Here is an 11,559-nt window from a genome sequence, read left to right as displayed (position 1 = left end):
TTCCAAAGGACCATATAACAGACCTATGAATATCTAGGATTTCTTCATTAGTAAGTGTCGTGAGGATATATGTTGAGTTTCCAAGTGATTTGTAAATACCTACTCCGTTTATTAAGCAGTTAATGTAATGAGTTTTACACATGTTATTTGGGGCTTTATCTGCGGGGACACCACCATATTTGTCATGGAGGTAGGATAATAGTTTGCAACATTTGGGTCTTTAAAGATTGATGTAGCATGGGTATTGATAGACCCATTCAGTTTCTCTATTCTGATTTGTATCAACGACCCCACAGCTTTAATCTATTCAAAAAAAGAGTGTCTGCGTTTTCTCTTGATATTAGCCCATTATCTGGCATAACACTCGAATGAATTCAACACAATTTTGAAGTTGTATTCCCAATTGATGGATATAGGCTCACGATATTTCGGACCTCTCGATAAGTGTTATTGACAATGTTGAGGTCCCCGGTTATAACGTGGCAAGCTGGATATTATGTGAATTGGGAACTAGCATTAGTGCAATCAGGGGGTTTAGACTTTTGTATAAAAAAAAATAAAGTTTGTAATTTTTTTTCCGTATTAGGTTTTCTAAGTTAAGAATGGTTTCTTACATTAAAATCCTAGGTTATCTTTAGTTTTAGACGATGACTAGATTAATAGTCTTTATAATACTTTATTGGGATGTTGCGAACGGACTGAAAACTCAGTTAATCAAATAGCAAACAGACATTTAGGTCTATAACACTTAGAAAAATGATTTAAAATTGCAAAATCAAATACATATGAATATCTTCAAAGGTTTATGTCCTCATATGACTCTATAGGCGAAACATTTGTGTATGAAAACGAATATCATTAACAATTGTTGAGTGTCACAAATGTGCCAAAACTTTAAAATCCTTACATATGTGACGGTCACTATTAGCTCGAATGTTAGTCAAGATCGGTCGGTCGATTACAATCGTATTTGCTTTTAACTCATATCTAATTTTGATCATATTTAATAGTCTTTAAACAGACGGTAACATATCATGTTGATTAATGTTGTTGTTAAATCGACATTGCTGTACTTTTCAGTTTAGTTCTGAGTAATAGAGTAATTGAAATACCATAAAGAAACTATGAAACATTATTATGGATTAGTTATAATGACCAAGGGACTAATATCTGACAATTAACTGATTCATACGATCGGCTATGAAATCTTAAATAGTCTGTGTCTATTTAGATAAAAAGATAATTGCATGTATGGCATAATATCGAGAAGTTCAAATAGATCTTGTTTAGTTGACCGAAATTTGGAATAAAATAGTGAAATGATTTATTTCAAAACTAGGAAAAAAATTATCGTGGAAGGTCAGATTGTAATCAAAAGTAATATATCAGACCGACCTGTTAAATGTGATCTGATATATAAAGTTAGAAAGTCTGAGAATTTGATCTAGTCAATTCAACTTAATGAATTACTTGATAAAAACATTAAAATCATAGTTCAATTAGATCGTCTGTTTTTCTTATGTTAAAATTCGTAAAGTTTGTTATTAGCTTATGTATTAGGATTACAGTGGCAAGGAAAGCTATTAACGTTGCAGTTTGTAAAATAGGTTCAGGTTATTTAACATGTGTATACTGAAAAAAACCTTGATAATTTATAAAGAATTTGTCGCCAAAGTAACTGCCTAATTGTGGAAAAGATCATTCAAGGTCTTTATGAATTCAATCAATACACTGTTATCCATGATGTTAAATGAACATATTTTGCATTAGGAGAACAGTAACACCTTATTGGCGTACTAACTTCTTGACGGTAGCATCTCAAAAAATATATCATTAAATACAGATGTTATGGCTTAAATAATTGTAATTTCCAATTGGTCATTTGAGCATAGACTTCCCGTGTATTAAACGACAACAACGTTCATGAAACTTACAATCTTTTGAAAAACCTGTCATCAAAATGAACAAATTATAATGGATAGGATTATTAGTACTATATGGACTTTTGTTAATTACAGAGGTGAGAACATACCGATACAACTAAACTCGTCATATATATCAGTCTCAAATATTTGTAAATAAACTCAATATATATACTAGCCAAAAGATGTCTCGCATTAGAAAACATAGGATGCATCAGCGTGCTGACAGACAATGAAAAAAGGATTGAGATGTTCAGGACTACAACATTACTATCTTTTCTGTTTGTTTCAAATGGTATTTCTTCTCTTTCTGGCAAAGGGAGGTTGTAATATTGTTTGGTGTTTTCTTTATTATTATTTCGAATCGTTATTTGAGTAAAGACAAGGGGCAAATATTTCTGTGTACGTCAAATTAATTAGAGGAGACCTTCTCAAATGAATTACGTGTTCGGCAATGATGATGCTTTGAGTCTTGATAACGGGTTGTTAACAAAGCTATGTAAATTTGTCTTCATAACAAAGATTAGACAAATATATCTGTACAGAACTTAATTAATTATGGTTAATAAATATCAATTTTATTCCAAAATCATTGATTCCTTAAATATACATTTAGAAAATAATTTTATAAATGCCTAATGTTGTGTACACTTAATCTACACAAGGCCTACATTGACTATCAACTGCATGTAGACAAAACATGATATACACTACATGTAATCATTGAGTTTTATCAATGAGAACGTAATTGTGTTTAGTTTACGTGTGAGTTACACTAATACAACACCGAGTTTTTGTCAAGTGAACACGGCCTTACAATTGTGTCAGCTATACGCGGGATTTGTCTATTAAAGGAATAAAAACAAACATATATGCACCTGTCCTAAGTCAGGAATCTGATGTACAGTAGTTGTCGTTTGTTTATGTAATATATACGTGTTTCTCGTTTTGTTTATATATATTAGACCGTTGGTTTTCCCGTTTGAATGGTTTTACACTAGTAATTTCGGGGCCCTTTATAGCTTGTTGTTCGGTGTGAGCCAAGGCTCCGTGTTGAAGGCCGTACATTAAACTATAATGGTTTACTTTTTAAATTGATACTTGGATGGAGAGTTGTCTCATTGGCACTCACACCACATCTTCCTATATCCATATAAACAAAAGGCCAAAAAAAGTACAAATTTGAAGAGCGTCGAATACCTTAAGTGCCGACAGTTTTTTGCCAAATTCAGTTATAGTCATCTATTCCTTAGATACAAGATATTTATCAAAAGAAAAGAAAATATTATCAATGCGCAGATTGATATCAGAATATGTATACTATATAGCTACGAAATAGCATTTCAAAGAGTATGATCTATCTGAGCGATATGTTGCGGTCATAGGAAGTTCAATGGATTCGATAAAACTTCCTAAAAGAATTGATCAATCCGATACATAATTATTGTCCATTCAGTGAATATTTGGTTCTTAGTGGAGATCAATGTAAGGGACAAATAAGCACTCATACCGAGGTATTTACCAACTTAACGTTTGTTCTAACATTATATATAAAGTTATTATCAAAGGGTAAATAAATGTATGAACAACTCGAACTTTTGTATTATAAAATAACTGCAATACCTGTTGTTAGTAAATGTATCATCAAAATCCTGACACATTTTTAATAGATTTAGGAAGATATGCCAATGAGACAACTCTCCATCCAAATAACAATTTAAAAAAGTAAACCATTATAGATCTATGTACGGCCTTCAACACGGAGTCTTTGCTCACACCGAACAACAAGCTATAAAGGGCCCCAAAATTACTAATGTAAAACCATTCAAACGGGAAAACCAACGGTCTAATCTATATAAAAAAAAAACGAGAAATAGTTCACATTTCAGTGCATATGTACGATGTAGACCACAATATAAACAAAATTGAGAATAGAAATGTGGAACGTGTCAAACACAACTGGACAAAAAACAGCTGTCCATACCAGTAACAGTCGTTCTAGACTGATAATGTTTGTTAAAGTTGTAACAGTTGTTAAATTTCACTGCTGCAGTTATTTTGTAACTTTAAAAGGTTTTTTTTATAACATAAATCGACTGCAACAACACTAATTTACAACTGTCCCAACGAAAAACGTTGCGGCAGTCATACATAAACTGAATAAAAGCCTTAAAGGTTAAAGAGACCACAATCCGACTAAAGAGCAGAAAACAGCCGAAGTGAGTAGATGGGTCTTCAGCAATAAACTGCCGCAACAAGAGGCGCGCTTCAGCTGACCGGTAAATAAAAATGTGTACATGTTCAGTGGTTATGGACGTCATGACAAACTCCAAAATATATAAATTAACTAAAATTAGAAATCATACAAGACTTTCAAAGGTCAGAGGTGTCTGAATATGGACAGTTGCAAAATGCAGCTAGGTTATACATGTTTTGTGAGATCTCAACCCTTTCCCTATGCCTCCAGCAATTGTACAGAAACAAATACACATCAATACTCACAGTAAATTATGTTGAAACGAAGTCCGAGTCCGATGTCAGAATAGGCAACAAAATAAATTGAGGAACATGACAATGATAAATGAATTGTCATGCCAGATTCAGTCCCCAAATAAACTAATTGAAAGATTATGTACGTATGGTAGGTATTCAAATGCACTTCCGGTTATAGTATCGTGTATAATTAAACGAGAAGACCTCATTTTGGGTGTCGATTCTCTTCTTTCCACAATTAATCAATCAACACACCTCTGTGTCCTATAGGTTCAGTGCATAGTGCCATTTTTTATCCATTCATATGATTTTTTAGATTGGTTTAGTTTTGAAAAAAACGAGAAAAAAGGCATCCGGATATTGTCCCGTCATTGGACAAAATTTTAAGTAAGATTAGACTTCCGGTTTGCGTTTTTCTGTATACTTTGAACATACAAATACAAATAATGAAGTGTATTTTCAGAATTCTATCTGCTCTCATTTTCAAGTTTACTATCCACGGCAGTCACAGAGTTTGTTAAATAGAGAGGGTATGTATCATATATCAATGACCACTATGAATCGATTAGTAAACTAAGAATTGAAAGTAAACACACTATATTTATCATATAGTAATGAATGTTCATAATAAACAGATAAGCGCTAAAAATATTCATTTGAACTTTTGATACCTTTTCTGAAATTTTCCAGTCATTAAATCTTTTATAGAATTCATTGATTACAAAAAAAAAAAGATGTGATATGATTGCCATGTTGAGACAACTTTCCACAAGAGACCAATATGACACAGATATTAACAACTATAGGTTACCGTACGACCTTCAACAACGAGCAAAGCCCATACCGCATACAACTCTCCACAAGAGACCAATATGACACAGATATTAACAACTATAGGTTACCGTTCGACCTTCAACAACGAGCAAAGCCCATACCGCATACTCAGCTTTAAAAGGCCCCGAACTGACAATGTAAAACAAGAAAACTAGCGGCCTTATTTATGTACAAAAAAATGAACGAAAAACTAATATGTAACACATAAACAAACAACAACTACTGAATTACAGGCTCCTTACTTGAATGTTCATAACATACTATATGTATCATATTGAAATTGATAGAAAATCAAAAAATGGGAATATTGGAAATAAAGGAGGAGGGATATAAAAAAAAAAGGATTTTCCAGTACCCAATAACCTATGACTTATGATACTTTTGCTGAAATTCTCCAGTCATTCAATATTTTACAAAATTCTTCCAACACTTTACATACTTTAAACTAAGCTCTGAATGCCTGCGATTTCGCGGGTGGGTTCTAGTCGTGTATAATAATCCCTGGTTTAAAAATTGGCAAATGTACATGTACCATCACAAATCACTGATCTGATCAGTGTAGTTCTTGTTACATCCAAGTTATATGGACTGAGAGTCATAGCGTTAACAAGCACACCCATGCTATTACCCAGCTTAAAGCATCTTCGGACATTTGAAAGTCCCCACCATGTACTGGTTATCGAGATTACATAAAAAACCCATTTACATTCCGTTTCATCTCCGCATCGAGTAAGTGTTCTTCTACTAATATATCAGTGCTTCTAACTACCTCCCTTACTACTATCAAAGAACTGGTTATTAACTTTTGTAATACAGCTTATGAAAATAATGGTATTAATTATTTTCAGAGTGTTAAAAATTCTTTATAGGTTTTAGACAAAAATACATGCTTTTGCGTCACTGATGAGTCTTTTGTAGACGAAACGCGCGTCTGGCGTATATACAAAATTTAGTCCTGGTATATATAATGAGTTTATTTAGGTAAACTTAACATGTTCGCTGAAATAGCAAACACAGTCAGTAATGTCAGTTATAGCATTGTTACGATATTCGATGAACTATTAACTGTCTGTTAGTCTATACGAGTAATCATTCAATAAACGAAACCATAAAAGAAAAGTAATGACTGTCTCTTGAGAAATGATGGCGCTAAGTAAATTATAACACAGACAAATTAGTACAAAAAGACATACACAAGATACTGATATGGTGTGAATATCCGAGTTCATCCTTTTTTATTTTTTCATTCTGCCAGCTTGCAAGAATCGACGGTGCAAGAGTTATAAAGCCAACCAAGGTTGTTAAAACTCCCATCGTCACAAGAATCGAAACGATTAATTATCTTTTGTATTTTTACTTATTTTTAAACATTTCTTTCATACGTTTCAATATAAAAAGCAAAAAAAAAATCTGTATATATTAAAACTGATTTAATTTTTTTTTCCAAACAATATTAAAGGTCTAGTTACTTCTAAAATTCACTTTATCTAAGTGTATTCAGTATCGATGCTTTAAGAAAATATTTGTCGTGTACCTTGAGTTTTGATTTCTCTTATATTGTCATATCAGATTTCAATTTGATGAAACCCTTTTAGCAATTGTTATTGTTATAGACTTTTTAGGGCAAAGAACGTTTAATAATCACAGTAAAAAATGTTTCAGAGACAATAGTAACATTTTTGAAACCATAAGTAGGTAATACTCTTGACACAGAAAAACTAAAAGATTTCAAAATTTGAAGATCAAAGAAAATAGTTCATAGATTCCGAATCAAGTTCATGTAGCAATTAAAGACCATGCTTATATTATTTTCAGCATAAAAACCGTCAAATGTGTTTATTGCCTCTTCTCCACCATTCACTATCTTATTGTCTTAAGACAATGAGTCTATGTAGTTGCTTAATAGAACACAGACGACTTAATATTAAAACCAGTAGATAAAGGATGAGCTGTTGTCGTTATGGAGAACTGTGATTAATTTCAAGGTGCAGAGCGTCAACTTTTTTGAGGAAAAAATGTAAATATAATTAAAATTTAAGTCAACTTCTAAATTCTAATATCATCTCAAGAATCATTAAACCCTCTAGATCTTTCACCTGAAACAACGTGTCTTCCTTGACGTTACATCTCTTAACATTGTACTAACATACTTCATGCAGATGTTATTGAAGCTGATAGGGCAGTATATAATACCTTACACCCACAAAGTAAATGTTTATGCAGGCTTCTAGCGTTGTTATTGGACTGCACTTTTAAATGTTAATTTCTATATCCAGGCTAATCAAACAGCACTGGAGTCAAACATGGTCCCATTGTGTTCCAATATGCGAATATTTCTATTGGCTAATAAGAATAGCAAATTCTCAATACTTTTCTTCTACTAACTTCTCTTCAACAACCTCTCTCATGTATTAGTTTTGATTGATCGACGATTTTAATGTATGCCTCTGAGATTACTAAGAAACTGCTACACGTTTAAAGGATAGGGAATGGTATTTGCATATTTGTTTCGCATGTACACATTTAATCTTAAATGTATTTCTCTCCTGTGTGGTTATTCGCAACACAAAAAACAAGTCATTCACTACAGACTTACCATCAGAATAAAGCAGCTTTGCCCCAAACATGATAATGACCTATTACATGAATTGCAGGGTCACCTAAAAAATTAAGACTAAAGAAAAAAAAACTATTTATAGAGATTTTTCTCGTGCTAAGAAAATCACCCGAAATACCTTTTAGAGAGACACGTCATCTATATTGGGCAGGACTGTTGCATTGAAAACACATTGGATATGTGACGAAAAAGACTTAAACTATTCATCATGAAACCAAAACAATTACCAATTACTCATAATATAGAATATTGTTTGCAACAGAAAATGACAAATTAGTACTACATATCTTTCCAAACAAAAAACGGTTACAATTTAATAACATTACTATATATTATGAGTTTATATACGACAGCGTTCCGTGAAGTATTTTATTGTTTGATACACTATTCTGAATTGAACACTGAAACCAAATTCTTGATGTGCCAAGAGGAATGCCAAACCCATCATATCAGCAAGAGAGATCAAACTTACAAGTAATATTGTCGAACTTGAAGAGATATTGGTTATCTCAAGTCATTCATCATTTTAATTAGTTTATGATACGGTCTCGTATTACAATTATGATGAAGATGTTTGTGTAAAACTCTTATTTTAAATTTGGAGTTTCAATCTTCTTTTGATATTTTTCGCCTCAGCTATAAAAAGGGAATATCTACCGACCCACCTATTACATGTGCTATTTTTTTTTTGTACAGTGTCTAAATATTCTTTAAAAAATACAGGAAATGAAAAGATATACAAGAAATACAAGAATGAGAATCAAATCCTAAAACTGTGATCATAGAAACAATCTGTTGTCAAGTTTTACCCTTGCGTTGTTACAATTTGTCGATTTTAAATAGAAACTTTGAAATTGTTTACACTGAGACGTTATTTAGGGGCAAGTCGAGGTAATTCTATATGTAACTTAGTCTATCATGAAGACTCTGAGACGTTATTTAGGGGCAAGTCGAGGTAATTCTATATATAACTTAGTCTATCATGAAGACTCTGAGACGTTATTTAGGGGCAAGTCGAGGTAATTCTATATATAACTTAGTCTATCATGAAGACTCTGAGACGTTATTTAGGGGCAAGTCGAGGTAATTCTATATGTAACTTAGTCTATCATGAAGACTCTGAGACGTTATTTAGGGGCAAGTCGAGGTAATTCTATATATAACTTAGTCTATCATGAAGACTCTGAGACGTTATTTAGGGGCAAGTCGAGGTAATTCTATATATAACTTAGTCTATCATGAAGACTCTGAGACGTTATTTAGTGGCAAGTCGAGGTAATTCTATATATAACTTAGTCTATCATGAAAGACATTTTTATCGGAAAGGGAAATTAAAATACAAAAATACCACGACTACGTAAAAAATAAATAAAAGACAAACACAACTGGCAGCACCAAAACATTTGAATGAACCCAGGTTCTCCAAAATAATGAATAGTTCCTTATCCATATGCCGTGTTGCGCATGACAGGAATAATTAAATAATAAGTTGCATTTAGAAATGTCATATACTTGAAAACAAGACTTTTAGGACCATGGTGTATGGTCATTTGTGACACATATAGTCCATAATGGTCAACCTAAACATTTATTTTCAGTACGATAACTCCAACAGTTCTGTATAAAACAGGGACGAAAGGTACCAAAGGGACAGTCAAACTCATAAATCTAAAACAAACTGACAACGCCATGGCTAAAACTGAAAAAGACAAACAGACAAACAATAGTACACATGACACAACACAGAATAAACAGCACGAACCCCACCAAAAACTAGGGTGATCTTAGGTGCTCCAGAAGGGTAATTATATCCTGCTTCACATGTGGCACCTGTCGTGTTGCCTATGTGATAACAAATCCGGCAAATAGTCTAATTCGGTGGGTCACATTCATGAAAGGAAAGGGGATTATAGTTACGACGTAAGGAACATATCCGATATAACTAAGAACTTCTAACTTTTAAAACGTCCTTGTAATCATAAGAAAGCATACCGTTTCAACTAAGGGATATTGACTGGACCGTACACACTATTGTTGAAATACAGACAATGGATTCTAGCTGAAGGAAAAACCTTTAATCAAACATTTGATTCTAGTGTTTCATCAAAATTGAATACGGGCTATGACTATTCTGACAGAAATGAGATTGAAATGCATCACATTAAGTGCAAGTCGCGTCGATGTATCCCAAACACAATTAAAATACAATAATGTGACCGGCAGGGTACTTTAAACCCACTTTAAAGTGCGTAATGACATTCAATTATTAATCAAATAACTGATGAATATCGGCAAATTAATTAGATATCCCCAAATTACAACTTGGATCCAACTATATTTACACACCTGGGCCCTGGCATTTAGATTTTAAAGAAGAAAACATTTCTTTGGATGTCATCTAATTTTAGTTTGCAAAAACTGTACGCAGTCAACATTTCTTTGGGTTCTAATGTTTCTGATTTTTAACGCATTTCACATTTAGTTGTTTCATTTTAAACTTATAGGGTAACACCCAATTCCTCTGACAGCAACATGGTTACCGATTTAATTTCATTTTACAAGTAAATAGAATGATATTTTGCTGCGAGCAGTTATGTTAGTTCCCATTTTGTTGTTCTCATGTCAGCGGCACATTTAGACGTACTATATTTGTACTCAAAGGTGTTAAGCGTGAGTCACATTATTGTTTTCTTAATATAATTGATAGCTCAATTTTTAAGCGATCATAATTTTACCCCCCCCCCCCCCCACACCCGCCTTATTTGGATTGAAGACCCTATCTTCTTTATTTAATACTTCTTATGGAAATAATATTCATATTCATTGTGATAGGGTTAATTTAATTATTTTAGATGATTAAGAACAATAATAAAGCTTTTTGGAATATCAATATTTTCGTTTATATAGACCTTTTCATCAACCCTAAATACCAAGACAAAACCAAAAAAATGCAGACTTTTTTCTTCATTTTTATTAGGCTGACATCGGACAGAAACCTTTAAGAAAGGATGAAAAGAATTTAGCAGAATCTGTTAGATTTTATTGTTTATTGTTCTCTCACTAAATACTTCAATATTGGGTGACTATGTTGAACGTGATCATTCCATCGAAACTAGGATAAAGGATTCAACATATACAGTTAAATATGCTTCACATCTTGTCTTTCTAGGATGATACAACAAGGTTGTAAGCTGTAAGGTTGTAAAATGTTTACCTGTTGAGTCTTTTTGTTTTCTTTACGATGTTTTCTCAATATAATGGAATGTTATGCGACTGGCATACATGAAATGGAAATCAAGGGTCAGATGAAAACAAACTTTACAAACAAAAAGATGATTTATGCTTCCCAATCTTGGAACTTTCTTTTTCAATGTGGCAAAATTCCAGCAGCACTTGCATACGTAGTATACATTTCCATCTTGATACTATATTACCGGGCTTGTATTTCCTACCATTATTCCCTTAACGGAGAGTTGATGCTCACAAAGAAGCTATTAAACAAAAGAGTTGTATATGATGAAGTTGGAATAACCTCTTCATACATTTTACTGACACCATTACAAGTTGGTTGACCGTTTCAGAATATCCGTTTCACAGATAATAGAGTATATGTGCACTTTGTTCTTTTCCTCTATGTTTTAATTTGTTTTAATTTTTTTTTTTTTTTTTTTGTTATTTTCTCTGAGCCATGGT

Source organism: Mytilus trossulus, chromosome 7 (genome assembly GCF_036588685.1).
Source record: "Mytilus trossulus isolate FHL-02 chromosome 7, PNRI_Mtr1.1.1.hap1, whole genome shotgun sequence".
Lineage (NCBI taxonomy): Eukaryota > Metazoa > Mollusca > Bivalvia > Mytilida > Mytilidae > Mytilus > Mytilus trossulus.
The sequence above is the reverse complement of the archived record's forward strand: the minus strand, read 5'-3'. Positions refer to the sequence as shown.